The 17,374-nt window shown below is 43.5% G+C and overlaps 1 protein-coding gene across 3 annotated transcripts in view; it reads left to right on the top strand.

The window, feature by feature from the left end:
- The window catches only part of FRMD4B (FERM domain containing 4B), a 377,327-nt gene continuing 360,960 nt past the window's right edge, over positions 1,008–17,374 (top strand). The window contains exon 1 of one of the 3 annotated variants that reach the window (XM_021069209.1): positions 1,008–1,607. The gene's annotated coding sequence lies outside the window, so the exon portion shown is untranslated. The remainder of the gene's footprint in view (positions 1,608–17,374) is intronic. The other 2 variants (XM_013981882.2, XM_021069208.1) reach the window with 2 other exon arrangements.

Here is a 17,374-nt window from a genome sequence, read left to right as displayed (position 1 = left end):
GGCAGCTTTGCTGGGACTTGGGAAATTGGGAGCCCTCTTTCCTCCCGTCCCATCTTTTACTTGAGGGCTGGTGATGTGTCAGAAGAAGAGGGAGAAGAAGGGGAAGAAAAAGAAGGAGGTGAAGGAAGATGAGGCGGAGAAATGCCAATGCCAGGGTTAAAGAAACTGTAGTCTCTCAGATTTGGCACTGGACGAATCAACTAAATTTTCACCAAAATGTAGAGCTGTATAATTGCGTAGTCGCAAGATAATAACTTTTCAAAGTGGATTTAGTTTTAAAAATGAATGCACTCATGATGTACAGAGAAGTGGGTGTGGTAATGGGATACACATTTAAAGCTATTTGGGAAATATTTTCTTTCTGCGCTGTTAGTGTACCTCCGAGGCTCTACCTGCCAGCCCATTCGGAGATAATAGGAAAATCTCAGTAGATTCTTCACCAATGGCCCCTTTTCTTCCTCCCCTGCTCTCCTTTGCTATAGGCATCAGATCAAGTTGGAACTTATGCCCCGTCACTTATTTGCTATTTTGAGTTAACCTCTCTTTCTCCTTTCTTTATCTGTGAAGAAAGCATAATAAAACATTCCTGAATCACAAAACTGTTTTGGAGGATAAACGCCTGCCATCGGGTAAGCGTTCTCTTTCTTCTTATCTGTCTCTGTTTATATCTTTTTTCTTTCTTTTTCTTTCTCTATACCCTCCATCCCTTCCTTTGTATTTCTTTCAAGAACAGAAACGACAGTTTGCGGGAATCTCAAATTAAGTCATTAGCCAGACCCAGTCCCATTTCTGGCTAGATTCTGTGCCTCCCGTTGCCGCCAGTACCTCATTCCCTTTATTCTAAGGGCAGTCGGTTCTTGGGGTGCTTAAAGCCTGGGAGGCGCAATCACGTCCCTCCCAGCGCTTTTGAGTTGGAGGGAGAGATGATAGGCGCGGGCTGGTGACCTCTCCCTTTCTCTCACTCCTGGCAGCGCCAGCCGCTCCGCGCCCCTTGGCACCAGCGCCTTTTCTCTGTTGGGAAGGCGAGTCTAGCCCGCAGCCGCGCGACGGGGGCCGAGGGCGCCCCCTCCCTTCCTCCCGCTCCCCCTCCCCTTCCTCTCCTCCCGATACAATGACTGGGCCGGAACAGCGCATCAGCCGAGTCTCATTGGCAGCGGCCGCCCCAGCCCCCGGAGAGGCGGCGGGCGGGGGCAGCAGGGGAGAGCGGAGCCCTGAGCCCGGGCTGACAGAGAGAGGAGGAAGGCAGGACGGAAGGACAACAGGGCGCGAGTAAAGAGGCCCGGGGCGCAGCTGTTAAGTGTGTATTAAAGCGAGGACGCGCACCCATTGGCGGAGGGGGCGAAGAGCAGCCCCGGGCCGGGGGATGCGGCGGGCGCTGGCTGACCAGCAAGCCCGGGAGTCGGTCTGCGCGGTTCACGTGCTGAGCAGGAGCTTGGGCAGAGAGGAGGAGGAAGAAGAGGAGGAAGGCAGCTGCCGGGGAAGGCGCTACGTAGAGCGGAGTTGCTGGAGCAAAGCCGGGTTCCCAGGTCCTGCGCGGTGAGCAGCCGAGACAATAAAGTAGCGGTCGACAGCCCCGGAGCGCCCGAGACGAGGAGGCAGCAGAGCAGGTAGGTGGCCGACTGCCCCCGGTGCCCCAACGCGCTGCCAGGGCGCGACATGCAACGCGGCCCCAGCGGCGTTCCTCGTGCGCCCCGAGCGCAGCGCGCGCGTTTGGAGACCCCCAGTGGAGGTGCGGGTCCCGGGCGCTCCCGAGGGCAGGAAACCCCGCCCCACCACTCCTCGACTCCCTGCAACCTTCGCTGGAGTCCCTTGGACACTTGGCGCGGCGCTTTGGTTGCTTTGGTAGTGTGAAGACAGGAAGTTTGGCGGTTTCGGGGCGTTGGCGCTGGTGGGGTTTGCAAACGCGCGGCCAGGGACCATGTGCTTTGGTTGCCGCGCGTTCGTGGGAGGTGGGGAGAAACGCTGATGAATCCCAGATCTGGCTGCCCAGAGATAGTTTCAAAAGGCGTCGAGAGGAGAGGAGGGAAATCCCTTGCATTAGCAAAGGATATTAAGGGTTTGGTTTGGCTGCCCTTTTCAAATAGGTGTATTTGACCCTAGCCTCTCCTGTTTTGAAGTGGCTGTGTGCGTGTGGATCTCCCTATCCATATTGTAGAGTATTTCACTTTTTACTTTCCTCTGGGGAGGGAAAAACAAAGATGATATTTTGGTAAATGCCATTCGGTTTGGACTAGGGAATAAACTCTTCCTTTGCATTGAGTGACCTGTGCTCCGAACGATACTGCTGAATAGCCCTGGTCTTGTTCACCCAAGGGTTGACAGCTTGTGTTAAGCCTTCCCCAGACCTGAGAAAGCTGCCGCGGGAGGAGGTCTCTCCCGTTCTCCTTTGTGTGGCCGCTTCCTTCCAGATGTGAGGGTTGGGCTGGGCGCTCCTGGGTGGGGTAGTAATTATCCTGAACATTCCTGCGATCTGCTAGGACTTGTAAACATACCAAAGCCAACTCCTCTCAACTTTGCGGACCGACTTGGTCGGCTTGCTGGTACCCAGACGGCTGCGTCTGGAAGGCGGCCCCTGGGGCGGGGAGGGGAGAGACTCCCCAGCTCCGACAGCCGCATTCTTTCCGGAAAGGTGGTTGATCCTTCAAGGTTAGCCAGCGTTTGCCCCAGAAACTTAGCAACCCCTTTGGTGGTTGGGTACAAGATTTTAGTGCAATATCTGGCATGCTGTTTCCTGTCCTAAAGAGAGTGGATCTGTGAAGCTTCCAAATCAAACGTCTGCAGGGGAAGAAAAGCAGCTTGGCCTTATTTAACCTCACCAGGCTGTACTTTGATCTGCCATACACATACTGTTAAGAATGGTGGTGAAGAGAGCTTGCCTTGTGGCAGGCACCCAGTTAGCATTTTGGGGGGCATCATAAATAGTCCATAGAGTGGTAAACTGAGCCTTCAAGGGAGGTTAAATAACCTGCCATAAGTCACACTGGTGATTTTTGGTTTACATGAGGTCTGATTCCAGGTGCCAGGCTCTTAACCATGACGGTGTCTCTAAAAAGGCTGTGCTGTGGTAGCACTGATGATGATGAATCAAAAGTAATTACAATAAAAACAGCAATAACTATGTCATATGTTTTTCATAAGTTTAATCAGGTGATTTTTAAGAGTGAGGGAACCAAGGTCGCCATTCAGTGATATTTTGGTCTCTAAACTAAAGGTCATGAACTAGGGAATGAGTATACTGATGATTAGATGATTTTCCCTTTTTTTGTGTATCTGAAAATTATGAAATAAGCAAATATATGTGCTCTGTGCACACGCACGCTAACACACACGCACACCCCTTTACCTTTTGAATAGTGCTTATTACATTTCCTGAAAGAGGCCCAGAAGAATTCCTGCAATGCCAAGAACTTCTTGAACAGAGGAGGTTTATCGCTTTCTCATGACATCTGCAAGGATTAATCAAACACTCCATTCGTTTCAATTCAGTAATGCAGGTGGAATGTATTTGAACAATATGATGATAAAAATCAAGAAATCTACCTAAAATACCATTATAGTGAGGTCTGATTTTCATAATCCCTGGGAAAGTTCTCAGAAGTCACTTCTGGGTGTGCACGTGATTGTCTTAAATTTCACTCTGTTTTGAAACATTTCCATTTTAGTGGCAGAAAAATTCGCAGGTTTCTCAAATAGGCAGAAGATTGCCCTTGAGCCTGACAATCTGGAGAAGTGTGGGAGGAGTTAAGTTCACAGCCACTCCTCCCAGCCACTCCAAAATATAAATGCAGCTCAAGTTTTCTCTCTACTCTTCATTTCACTGGCCTCTATTTACCGCAAGCCTGAGAATCAGAGCTCTCCATTTGAATCCACAGATGTAATCAAGACTGCAATGCTTTTGAGCAGACAAAAAGGAAGTTTTGGTTAACTGACAATACAAATAAGTTACATGGAAAGCAGTTAAAAATATCCTGTCTTGTCCAGCCTGCAGTAGTTGTCTGATATTTCAGGAACTCTTCACAGTAATTTTACACATATTACACACATAAGTGAAGGCTTAAGGTTTATTATACATAAGTGTGCTCTTTCTCTGTCTCTCTCTGTCTCTCTCCCCCTCTCTTCCTCCCCCTAAATCTGATCTTATCATTTAGGCACTATTTTTACATACTCAGCAACTGCTGAGGTTCACTGAAATTACTATCTTCAGCTGCAGATAAATAAATCATGTAACTTAGCTCATCAACAGGACTTGGGTATCTATTTTCTCTCTCTTTTCAGACATTGTTTTTATTTGGTTTTGTTTTAAAAGGCACTTACCCTTTTTCTTTCTTTTCTTTTTTTTTTTTTTTTTTGGTAATTCATTTATTTCTAGGTCATTAAGACTTTTTTCCCTCTTTTCTGGTAAACATGTGTCCTGTGCAGTCAGAGAGAAATGATAAGATGGCAATTTTCTATTGCTAGATGCTTGATTTAGAGGCCACACCTGTTTTCCTCAATAACCTGAATGAAATGATCATGTCATTTTTTTAATCTCATTCTTCCTGGTGAAATCAGTAGTGAACCTATTTTCATAAAACAGTGTTTTTCAAAATGAAGGTCATGGAATCAATTTAATGGGCCGAACCACTGTTTTGTTTTGTTTTTTAAGTATGACATGACAGAAAATATCAGCATCATCATATATTAGTAAAGGTTCTGCAGTTTCATGAAACTTTGTGTCAGTCCTATATCTGGGACTGTGTGCACATGTGGGGTTGAAGAATAAAATTTAAGTTATACTGCGAGTTGCTATTATGGTACCTTTGTATAATAAGGAACAAACACAATTTAAAGGGAATTAGGAAATATATATATAATACAAATGTTATATATATATATATATAATATATATTGAACCCATATTATAGGTTCAGTGGGAACATAGGACTGACTACAAAAGCATCTTGCTCAGGGCTGAACAGTGACTTCAGGATCTGATTCTTTTCATCTTCAGCTCTGCCTTTCTCTTCCTTCCTCTTTTCTTGGGTTCCTTGTTGGATGGCAAGATGACTGTAGCAGTTGTCAGTTTACACAGTTCCAAGTTCAAGTCCAACAAAAAAGGCTAAACCCTCCTTCCCCAGGTGTTGAACAAAATCTTAATATCAGTTCTGACTGGCCCAGTTGGTGTGGCAGGAGGTGGAGTGGCGTCCAGGGGTGGGGGTCCTACCCAGGCCATGTGGACCAAGGGCACCAGAGGCCTGGACCTCCAGATAATACAGTTGCTGGAAAAGGGGCAAATGGATGCTGCGGAGTCAAATAAATGTTCACCACAGTGTACAAGTGCTTAACTCAGTGTAGGCTGATTTCTGTTCTCTTTGATCCCTCAGATAATGGAGTATGAACTGAATTCTATTCAGGCACATAAGTTATCCAATATGATGTCTCATGTATGTGAGGAAAGCCTTAGCTGTCACTTTTACCATGGTCAATATCAGGACTTAGGAGATCAAAATGCAGAACACGTCAGACTGATAGTGCTTGCTGTACTTTCCAATGGCACTGAGAGAAAAAAGGCAGATCTGTTGATTTAAAAGCCACTGCAGACCCTAGCCCTCTTACAAGGAGGTGATGGTGGTCCTTTTCACATCTATGTGTAAATCTTGGAAGGCAGTTATTTTAATCAATGTGTTGTGCACATGTGCCTGGCTGGAGTAGGTATTTAAGTAGTGTTGTCAAAGCAAATTATTTGAAGAGTACACCTCCTTAAGCCCAAGGTGAATGCAGCTCTTCAGACCGGAGCTATTTATTGGGGTCTCTGTTGCTTTGCCCCGGGGATGTGCTGCTTTTTATTGTCCTCTGTCACTTTATATATAATTATTCAGTGGGAAGGGGCCCCGATTGTATGTGGGCATGAGGGTAATGTTCACTCCCAGCAGAGTTCACATCCCTGGAAGTAGGGTGGTCATGCTGCCTTGCCCGGGTCAATCCTGGTTAATGTCTGTGCCTTCAGTTTGGCCCATAAATTATATGGTCATTTTACCTATAAAGGCTATTTTAGGGAGCTATGATTAGGGGGTCTTTTAAAAGATTAAATTATAAAGACCTCCTTTCACCAGGCAAGATTAAATGATATTTAGGGCTTCATGCTTATGTGGTAAAAGTATAAAGGAAAGCAAGAAAGTGATTGCCAAAAGGTCAGGAGAATGTGGTGGGTCTAAACCAGGGGTGATCGTCCCTTCAGGGGACATTTGTTAAGGTCTAGGGAAATTGTTGGTTGTTGCCACTTGGGGGAGGGTGCTATTGGAATCTAGTGGGAGGAGGTCAGGGATGCTGGTTAATATCTCACCATGCACAGGACAGCTCTCCACAACAAACAGTTATCCAGCCTCAAATGCATATGGTGCTGAGGTTGAGAAACCCCGGGACAGTGGTTACAGTTGAAGAGGAGGGAGTGAAACTATCGAGGAGCTTCTGGGGCAAAACAGTGATGGATACATGGTTCTTCACTTGAGGATAATTATTGAGCTGTACACTAATATTTTCTTTACCTGTTTGTCTGTGTGGCTCAGTGGTTAGTGAACCTGACTAGCATCCATGAGGACAAGGGTTCAATCCCTGGCCTTGCTCAGTGGCTAAGGATCCGGCATTGCCATGAGCTGTAGTGTAGGTCCCAGATTGTGGCCCGTATACCGTGTTGATGAGGCTCAGGCATAGGCTGGTGGCTACAGTTCTGAGAGAACCCCTAGCCTGGGAAACCTCCATATGCTTTGAGTGCGGCCCTAAAAAGACAAAAAGACCAAAAAATAAGAACATTAAAAAAAAAAAAGGAATTCCTGTTGTGGTGCAGCAGAAACAAATCTGACTAGGAACCATGAGGTGGCAGGTTCTATCCCTGGCTTCGCTCAGTGGGTTAACCATCCAGTGTTGCCATGAGCTGTGGTGTAGGTCGCTGATGAGGCTTGGCTCCTGCGTTGCTGTGGCTGTCAGGTAGGCTGGCAACTGTAGCTCTGATTCGACCCCTAGCCTGGGAATCTCATGTGCCACAGGTGCGGCCCTAACAAGAAGCAAAAATAAAACAAAATAAAATAAAATAAAAAAGCATTTAAAAAATAAGAACTTTCCCACTGTGGCACAGTGGGTTAAGAATCTGACTGCAGAGGCTGAGGCTGCTGTGGAGCAGCCATGGGTTCCATCCCTGGCCTGGCACAGTGGGTTAAAATATCCTCGGTTGCTGCAGCTGTTACTTGGATTCGCTCCCTGGCCTGGCTACTTTCATATGTTGTGGGTGTGGTATTAAAAAAGAGTAAGTTCTTACCATAACTGAAGGGTGAGACTTTTGATGCCTGGAGCACCGTGTTGAGATGTAAAGATTCAGTAAATGACAGTAGAACTAATGGTAGGAGGAGCAGCTCACCTGTGCTGGGAATGACTCTGCCAAGATTATGTAATATTTGTTGAGTTGGCAATGTCTGTGTGTAGACTAATATTTTCCAAAAAGGCAGGACGGATTGCGGTTATAAACACTGGCTCTCAAGTCAGATGACCTGCCTTCAAGTCCAACTGTCCCACTTACTAAATGTGTGACTTTGAACAAGTGGCTTAACCGTTTTTGTGCCTCAGTTTCCTCATCTCTAAAATGAAGAGTAAGTTACTACCTCATCAGATGATGGTAAGGAGCAAATTAAATTATTTCATGCAGTGCCTGCTACATTTTAAATACTCCACAAATGTTGGCTGTAATTATTTGTGCTTTGTGAAGGCTAGAAACAAATATTAATAGCTACATTTTTTTCAACCTAAGCATTTTTCAGCTGTTGTTTCTTATTCTTAATAATCCTGTGATCTGGGTGTTATTTCATTTAGTATTATTGTTACTTCCACTTTACAGATAAGGAAAACTAAGACTTAATGACATTAGAAAGTAATGGAGCCTTAACTGCAGCCCCAAGTCATTTTGAATCCAGAACCTCTGCTCACTTATTATGTCATATTGTTAGACTTGGAAGGGATCTTTGAGATCAACTAACCCTCAGAAATGAGCCTCAATGCAGGGGATGTGACTTGGCAAGTTTTTAAGGAATGGTTTAGGGCCAGATCCGAGGTTTTCTGCCTCCCATGATCATCTGTCTCTATTTTGAAGACAAATGCATCCACCCCATGGGGCAACCTTGCTAGGTGGGAGCAGGCAGGGACCAGAGGTTAGGGAGATGTTTTCTAATCCAGCTACAAAAATTGTAGAGATGTTTTTACTAAACTGGGGTAGATGAACCTCTGGTGGTATATGAGTTAATTTGAGATGATAATAGAGAATCATTTTACTTTAATGATTGTTTATTTTAATGTGTGCCACCAATTTTTTCACTCAGACTTTTCAACTTTATTAAACAATCTCTTTCTGCCTTGCTGAATAAACTATTAACAGACTGAATATTATTGCTTAGGTGAGGCTAGCAAGCAAGACACTGTAAAATCACTTCAAATATATGTTAGGTAAAACATGGGAGGGGGAGTATTGAAATATGACAAAAACTGTGAAGGGAAGATGTGAAGGACTGAAGTCAGGGAAATACTGGATGAGAGCAATGTTTCTCCAACTCTTTGCACAGGAATTGGTTGGGCATCAGATTCTGATTCAGGAGTTATGGGGCGGAGCCTGAGACCCTGCATTTCTAATAAGCTCCCACCTGATGCCGATAGTGCTGGTCTATGGACCACACTTTGTCTAGGAAGGGATCAGAGAACCTATAATATTCTTGGACATGTCCTGGGTGCTGTGGAGGATTCAGTGTAAGGTACCATGAGATACCACGCCACTCTTGTCAGAATGGCTGTCATCAAAAAATCTTCAAACGACACATGCTGATGGTGGGAACGTAAATTGTGCAGCCACTGTGGAAAACAGTATGGAGGTTTCTCAAAAAACTAAAACTAGAACTACCATATGACACAGCAAATCCACTCCTGGGTATATATCCGAAAGAAACAAAAACTCTAATTTGAAAAGGTACATGCACTCTGTGTTCCTAGCAGCTTACAGTTGTTGATAAGGAAGCATCCTGTGTCTGTCAACAGATGAGTGAAAGATGTGATGTGTGTATATGTGTATATATACATATGTATACGTGTATATATACATACACAGTGGAATACTCAGGCATAAAAAAGAATGAAACTTTGCCATTTGCAACAATGTGGATGGACTTGAAGTGTATTATACGAAGTGAAATGTCAAACACAAATACTGTATAATATTACTTATATGTAGAATCTAAAAAAACAAAACAAACTAGTGAATATAACAAAAAGTAAACAGGCTCACAGATATGAAGAACAAATTAGTGGTTACCAGTGGGGAGAGGGGAGGAGGGTGGGGCAAGATAGGGGTAGGGGATTAAGAGGTGCACCCTATTATATACACGTATATATTGTACAACCCAGGGAATTTAGCCAATATTTTATAACTACAAATGGAGCATAATTTCTAAAAATTGCGAATCACTATATTGCACACCTATAACATATATTATTATACCTCAACTATACTTTGAAAAACACCCAATAGGAGTTCCTTCGTGGCTCAGACTGTTAAGGATCCAGCATTGTCACTGCTGTGGCTCTGCTGTGGTGAGGGTTTGATCTCTGGCCTGTGAACTTTCATGTGCCAGGGGTTGCCACCAAAAAAAAAAAAAAAAAAAAAAAAAAAGAACAAAATGTAAGGGAATCCCATGTTTCCCCAAAGCTTAAGCTAATTGGGGAGAGACGATGTGAATGAACCTGAGAGGTAAACTCCCCCATCCGGAGAAAGTGTGACACCAAAGTGGGGTATGGTGTACAGACATAGTGATCTGCCCAGAGCTGCTGGGGTGGGGTGGCAGGAGGAGGTGGAGTTTCACTTTGGCCTGAAAGATTTGTGGCAGCAAGTGAAGAGTTCCCAGACAGGAATGATGAGCAGGAGGAAGGGTACAAGGAAGAGGGAAGACTCCAAAAAACGCTTGCACTATGCAGTGGAGATTTCAGAAACTGGTCAACACACTGAAACATTGATTTAGAATAACCTCCCTCTTCAAAGAACAAGCCCTATTACCCCATCATCATAGTCCCCATTTATTGAGTCCTTATTACGTGCCAGCTACTTGCCAAGTACTTTCCAGATGGTACGCATTTCATTCCATCTCCACCAGGAACCAGGGAGGGGCTCATACTTCATAGAGCCTGGAGGCTTGGAGAGGCTGTGTTACTGTTCAAAATCCCACAGCTAGTAGGTAGTGGACTTGGATTTTAAACTCTTGGACAGCACACCTGCAGGTGGCTCTGATTTTTATTTTCCCTGACAGTCACAGCCCAAGACGCTTAGCTTTCTCTGCAGATAGCATATCTTGCTGGGAATTCTAATAGCTCATCTTATTTGAAGAAGGAATGTTGCCCCCAACACAGATCCTTGAAGCCACAACCAAAGCTGACTATATTCCTTTCAGCCTTGCCGAATAAACTCTGACCAGGCTGGAGTTTTTAGCATTGTGACCTTCCCAGAGAAACAAGTTTGCAACTGCCCCCTTACCCCATCCCCCACTCCTGCAAATAAACTCAGCATGTTTTGTTGCAATGAGGAGGCGCTTGCCTTTGGAAATCGCCAAGTCGCCTAGCCAGACAGTTATTGGAAATAATTATGCCTCTGCCACAGCAGGGGGCCCGTCACAGTCCCTCCTGATTTAAAGGTCTTTCTGGAATACCAGCATCCATCTTCCAGCTGGTGCTTATAACAGCCGACAGCGGCAGTAGGGAACCCAACAACGGATGAAGACTGAGGATTGTTTTCTGGCTTCCTTGTTGCACCTGACTGAGCCCATCCCATTAATTCAGTCATCGCAAAAGAGCAGGGGGACCATATGTGACCTGGGTGGGGAATGGAGGTGGGGGGGCACAAATCACAGAGCCAGCTCTGGCCCTGGTTCATCCAAGTGTAATACTCCAGTGGGATTCTGCCAGAGGAAGGAGGAGCTTCAGAAAAAGGGGGTGCTATGGCCCTGGGTGGAGAGTCAGGAAGGCTGAATTCGTATCCCCTCTCAGTAGCAGGCTGACCTGCACTGTGTTAATTAGCTCTCTGGATTTGTTAAGTGGGTGTTGATATTTACAGCTCCTTCCACCCCTGAACCTTTATCTACACTATTAACCACCAGAAGTGCACTCAGACCTTCAAAACTTACTAGAGATTTTTACTTTATCCATAGCCGTGGGACTATTCTCACTTGAACTTTTTAAAATTAATTTGCTTTTTAGGGCTGCGCTTTTGGCATATGGAAGTTCCCTGGCTAGGGATCAACTCAGAGCTGCAGCTGCTGGCCTACAGCACAGCTCACGGCAACTCCGGATCCTTAAACCACTGAGCAAGGCCACAGATTGAACCTATATCCTCATGGATACTAGTTGGGTTTGTAACCCGCTGAGCCACGATTGGTTATTATTATTATTATTTTTTAAAGGGCGTAGAGAACACCTCTCTCTCCTTACCAGTGTGGAGAGGGATGGGGGAGGGGCAAGATAGGGCTAGGAGATTAAGAGTAGTATTTTACACTGCTAAGTATAAAATAAATAGGCTGCAAGGATATATTACACAGCACACAGAATATAGCCAGTATTTTATAACTTTCAATGGATTATAAAAATATTGAATCACTGTGTCGTATACCTGCAACTAATATAATATTGTAAGTCAACTCTAATTTTTGAAAGTCTCAGATAAATCAGCGCATTTAAAAGACCTTTATCAGTAGTGTGTTGGTGGAACATTTCAGTACATTTATTTGGTGTGCCGTAAAATGATCCTCGGTGTAATTTGTCCTATCAAGTAATCTTTCAGTACTGAAACAAATCTCGAAACATTAAGATAGTGTGACTTCTTTAATCATTCAGGAAAGTTAAGGGTATTTCAGGCCATCACAAATGAACTGATTGCATCCATTTAGATGTGCAAGTTGAAATGCAGGATCCTGATTAAGGTAATGAAAACCACGTGCATTTAGACTGGGACCAGAGAGCCCAGTCCCAGTGGGACCGTAAGACTCAAATTGAGGACATATCACAGTAATTTGCTCCAACTGTGTTAAATTAATTCAATTTGTATTTTGAAGAGGGAAAAAAGTCTGCTGTTTTATATACTTCCCTGTGCCCAACCTAGCTGTACTTTCACTGCCTAAAAGAAGGGGCCATCCAGTTTACTAGAGGTCAGAAGTTTGATTCAACCAAATTAAGAGTAAGAACGTATTTCTGTAGTGATTCAGCTGCTTTAAACAATGTAAATCATGAGTGGTTATTGATGTACTTTCTAGCCCTAAGCTTAGTTCCACTTGGAAAAGCGTACTGAAAGATTCTCATTGGTCCTTTTTAGATCTCAGAGAAAAGTTGTGAAGATGACAGAGACAAAGTGTATCTATTTAGCTATTTTTGTCTTTTTAGGGGGCTGCACCGGTGGCATATGGAGGTTCCCAAGCTAGGGGTCTAACTGGAGCTGTAGCTGCCAGTCTACACCACAGCCACAGCAACGTTCACATCCGGCCGCGTCCTGGACCTACACCACAGCTCATGGCATTGCCGGATCCTTAACCCACTGAGCGAGACAGGGATTGACCTTCGTCTTCATGTGTGCTAGTCAGATTCGTTTCTGCTGAGCCACAACAGAAACTCCAGATAAAGGGTGTTTAAAAATTGACAGTTCATCAGCCAACTGGGTAGATTCTTTCATTATACAGCAAGAGGGGGATGTTTTTCTTCTTGCACCGTATACAATACAAACTCCTGTCCCCCTTCCTTATACAGTTGCATTTATCTGGCATTGTCAAGAAACAAGAAATTTGTTTCACCGAGGTGATTTTTCTGGGTGATTAAAGCTTACCTCTGCCCACCTACATTATTTTTTTGCTTTAGCTGTCTCTGATGGAAACACGGCACATGCTTCTTTACTTTTTTACATGAAGTTTATAAATGGAGTTAGAGCTTTCCTTGACTGGGGCTCCTCATGATAAACATCCCTTTTGTTCATTGCCATCATCCTGTTACGCTTTGACAGCTGACTTGTGTGAGGCTGAGTGCCTCTGTATAAATACGCATGAATTTTTATTCTTTTGTAGTTACCATTATTCTCAATAATAGGGTGCCTCTGAGCAAATCCCAGCAAGGGTGCTAGGAATTCATATACATTATAATCTTGGATAATCTGCTTAATTTCCCCCCCCCCCAGGAAATGACATTATTCCTTCTATGTTAGGGGTGAGAAAATTGAGATTTAAGAAACAAGTAGCGAGAAGTGGAAGCTGGGGATTTGAATCTGGTTCTCTAACTGTAAGATGCCTGTTGATAGGTACTGCAAAAGTTGCCTCTTCTTGCTCTGTTTCCTGTCTCTGCATATATCTGTCTATTGCTTTGCTTTTCAAACCTTCACCTTGGGTAAGAACCCAAGATTAGGTCTGTGCCTCTTTTATGGGGCAGTTAAATTGAAATCTTTTTCCTTAATGGGGCTCTGAGGGTATTTTTGCTGATTCCGAGGTTCTCAGGAATCTTCTATACAGTTGCAGTTTCTGGAAGTCAAACCTGTGAAATCATCACTGTGTATGCTGAGGCTTTGTGGAGGATTATAAGGTTTACTGCCTCTTGATTTAGTAACATAATCAAGAAACCTACCATTGGAGGAATGCCTGGCAAGGCTATAGCTCAAGGGTCAGCAAACTTTTTCTGTGAGGGGCCAGGTATTTAATGTATTGGGCTTTTGCAGGCCATGTGGCAAGAATAGCCACAGATAATACATAAAATAATGCATGAAGCTGTATTCCAGTAAAACTTTATTTATAAAAATAAGCAGTGTGTTGGCTCACAGGCTTATAATTTTTGGCAACTCCTAGATAAAACGAACCACTCAGGGTATTTAAAAAGCCAAACTAGGTAGTTAGTTCAGAGGCAGTGTGGAATAGTGACTTGACCCAGGGACTCTGGAGACAAATGCCTGGATTGGTCTCTTAGCTTTACCACTAACTATTCTAATTTAGTCGAGTATCTTAAACTCTCTGTGACTTGATTTTTTGTCTTAAAGATTAGGAAAATAGTAGCCCTTCTCTTTAAGAGCTGCTTTGAGAGTCAAAGGAATTATTTATAAGGTACTTAGAAGGGTGCCCAGGACAGTATAAGCACTATGTAACTTTTTGAGAAATTAAGAATTCTAATGAAATATACAAACTCATGTAGCTTTATATCACAAAAACATACAACCCAATTGAAAAATGGACAGAAGACCTAAATACACATTTCTCCAAAGAAGACATACAGATGGCGCATGAAAAGATGCTCAACATTGCTAATCATTAGAGAAATGCAAATCAAAACTGTAATGAGGTGCTACTTCACACCGGTCAGAATTGCTGTTGTCGAAAAGTCTACAAACAATAAGTGCTGGAGAGGGTGTGGAGAAAAGGGAACCCTCCTACACTGTTGATGGGAATTTAAATTGGTGTAACCACTATGGAAGACAGTATGGAGGTTCCTCAAAAAGCCAGCCATAGTGGAAAAAAAAAATCATTATACAAAAATTAAAAAAAAAAAAAGCCATCCAAACAGTAAAAAAAAAAAAAAAGAAAGAAAGAAAGAAAACTAAATATAGAGCTACAATATAATCTGGTAATCCCACTCCTGGGCATATATCCAGAGAAAACCATAATTCAAAAAGATAGCATACATCCCAATGTTCACTGCAGCACTATTTACAATAGCCAAGATATGGAAGCAACCTAAATGTCCAACAACAGAGGGATGGATAAAGAAGATGTGGTACATATATACAATGGAGTATACTTAGCCATAAAAAAGAATGAAATAATGCCCTTTGCAGCAACATGGATGAACCATTATCATACTGAGTGAAGTAAGTCAGACAGAGAAACAAATATCACATTGTAACAAAACCAGTTTATAGTGAGAAAATATCATACTGCATTCCTTTGCTCTGGGTGTGTGGAGGGCAGCAATAGGCTTCTGTTCATGATGGATCGATGTGTGGTGGGAGGGAAGGGGTTTTTTAGCGAAGGCAGCTCAGTGGGCTAGACTAGGCCCTGGGTTTGGAGTTATGGGATGTGGGTACCAGACAGTCTTTGACAGTCACCCTTTAGGATCTTGGCTTCTGTGTCCATGAAATAATGGGCTTCACCTAGATTAGTGAATATAGACTGGTTGCTCACAGGTTGAATTCTGCCTACAGAGGGTTTGATTATTATCTCCTAGAGTGTTTTTTTAAACATTTAAACTCATCATCAGCAACTATGAGTGAGAAGAGTCTGCAAAAATTCAGGATTCCTGGTTTCTGTTAAAAATTCAGACGCTCTAACAACACTGGCTACATCTGTGCATGGCAGCAGTGGACCAGTCCTGGGTAATGGGGGCCCCTGGGCTCTATTACTGATTGCTCTAGTGATGCAGCTGGTGCCCAGCCCATGCTCTGGCTCTGGTCTATCAGTCAAACTAGTGTGACTTCCCCACGCCAGCACCTGCATTTGTACTTCTGAGGGCTTTCTCTGACTTCTGAGGTGGTGGTTTGGAAATACTGGGGAATTAAGACTCACCTCTCCAATGATGAAGGGTTTAGCATCTGGGTACCTCAGCTCCCTTGCCAATCTTGTAGGATAACTAAGGTGAGTATTCTGCATCATTTCCTGGAGTATCCCCATGGAGTTAAACTCCGGTTACCCACAGTGATAGGTGACTTAATAGGACACGTTTAAATAGTTTTTTAATGAAATATAGTTTATTTTCAATGTTTCAGGTGTACAGAAAAGTGATTCACTTACATTCTTTTTCAGATTTTTTTCCATTATAGGTTATCATAAGATATTGAATATCGTTCCCTGTGCTACAAGTAGGTCCTTGTTCTCTATTTTACATATAGTGGTATGTATCTTTTAATCCCAAATTCCTAATTTATCCCTCCCCACTTTGGTAACCATTTGTTTTGTATGTCTGTGAGTCTATTTTGTAAATAAGTTCATTTGTATCATTTTTTAAAGATTCTGCATATAATTGATATCATACGATGTTGTTTTTATCTTTATGACTTCACTTAGTATGATATTCTTTAGGTCCATCCATGTTGTTTTTGCTGCAAATGGCATTATTTCATTCTTTTTAATGGCTGAATATTATTCTATTGTATGTGTGTGTGTGTGTGTGTATATATATATATATATAGTCTCATAGTAGACTATAGGCCACTTTGTAGGCATAGAACCCCTTGTTTTTCTGTTTGTTTGTTTTTTATCTTTTTGTCTTTTCTAGGGCCGCTTCCTGTGGCACATGGAGGTTCCTCGGCCAGGGGTCCAATTGGAGCACTGTAGATGCCGGCCTACGCCAGAGCCACAGCAACATCAGATCCGAGCTGCATCTTTGACCTACACCATAGCTCATGGCAACGCCAGATCCTTAACCCACTGAGCAAGTCCAGGGACCCAACCCACAACCTCACGGTTCCTAGTCAGATTTGTTAACCACTGCGCCACGACGGGAACTCCAGGACACCTTGTTTTGATGGCCATTCCTCCCTTGTCTCATTTTCCTCCTCTCTCCCACTGCTGTTCCCTGGGGCGACCTCTCAGATAAACACCTTGCACTTGCCCCTTGTCCAGGGTCAGCTTCTGGAGGAAATCAGACTAAGAAAACTGCAGCTCCTCTACTGAGGCCAAATGAGATTTGCCCTTGTTTTTCATCATGCTTGGGCAGTTTTTCTTGGGTAAAGGAATAGTTATCCATCCCACATCTTTCAAAAGAAGGAAGGTAAAGGACTGAATGGACTGAGAATTTCAAAAGAATGGGAGTGGATTTCCTTGTGTAAGTAAGAATAGACAGAAAGCTTTTAGGCAGGTGACCTTCTCCACTTATTGAAGTCTTGTTATCGTACCAGATTCATTTTGCCTGACACTCACCCCAAAACGCTGAGACACCAAGTTTTGCAGCAAAGAGGAGGTTTATTCACAAGACAGCCAAGAGAGGACACGGGAGAACAAATCTGCTGCCCCAAAGGCAAGGTATACAGGGTCTTTATGGAATGAAGAATAAAGCGGCAGGGCAGTCTCAGGCATGGGAAGCATGGGGAAAGGTGATTGGCAAAAGGTATGTAATCATCCCTCTATGCAGGTATGTGACCAGCCTCTTTATGTTCAAAAATAGAGGTGCTTATCATGAAGTGAGGGTGGAGTTTTGGACCCTTTAACATCAAAGCGTCACAGAAAGGACACTAGCGCATGCCCACTGGGAGGGTAGGGGGTCCTAGCCAGTCTTAACTGGCTCAGCTTAAATTAGACACAGTTTACTCCAGGTTCCTGAAATACAATTCTGGTAAACATCTTATTGTTTAGGTCCCATGCTGTAT

Source organism: Sus scrofa, chromosome 13 (genome assembly GCF_000003025.6).
Source record: "Sus scrofa isolate TJ Tabasco breed Duroc chromosome 13, Sscrofa11.1, whole genome shotgun sequence".
Classification (NCBI taxonomy): domain Eukaryota; kingdom Metazoa; phylum Chordata; class Mammalia; order Artiodactyla; family Suidae; genus Sus; species Sus scrofa.
Note: the sequence above shows the minus strand (reverse complement) of the source record. Positions and strands in the feature narration are given on the sequence as shown.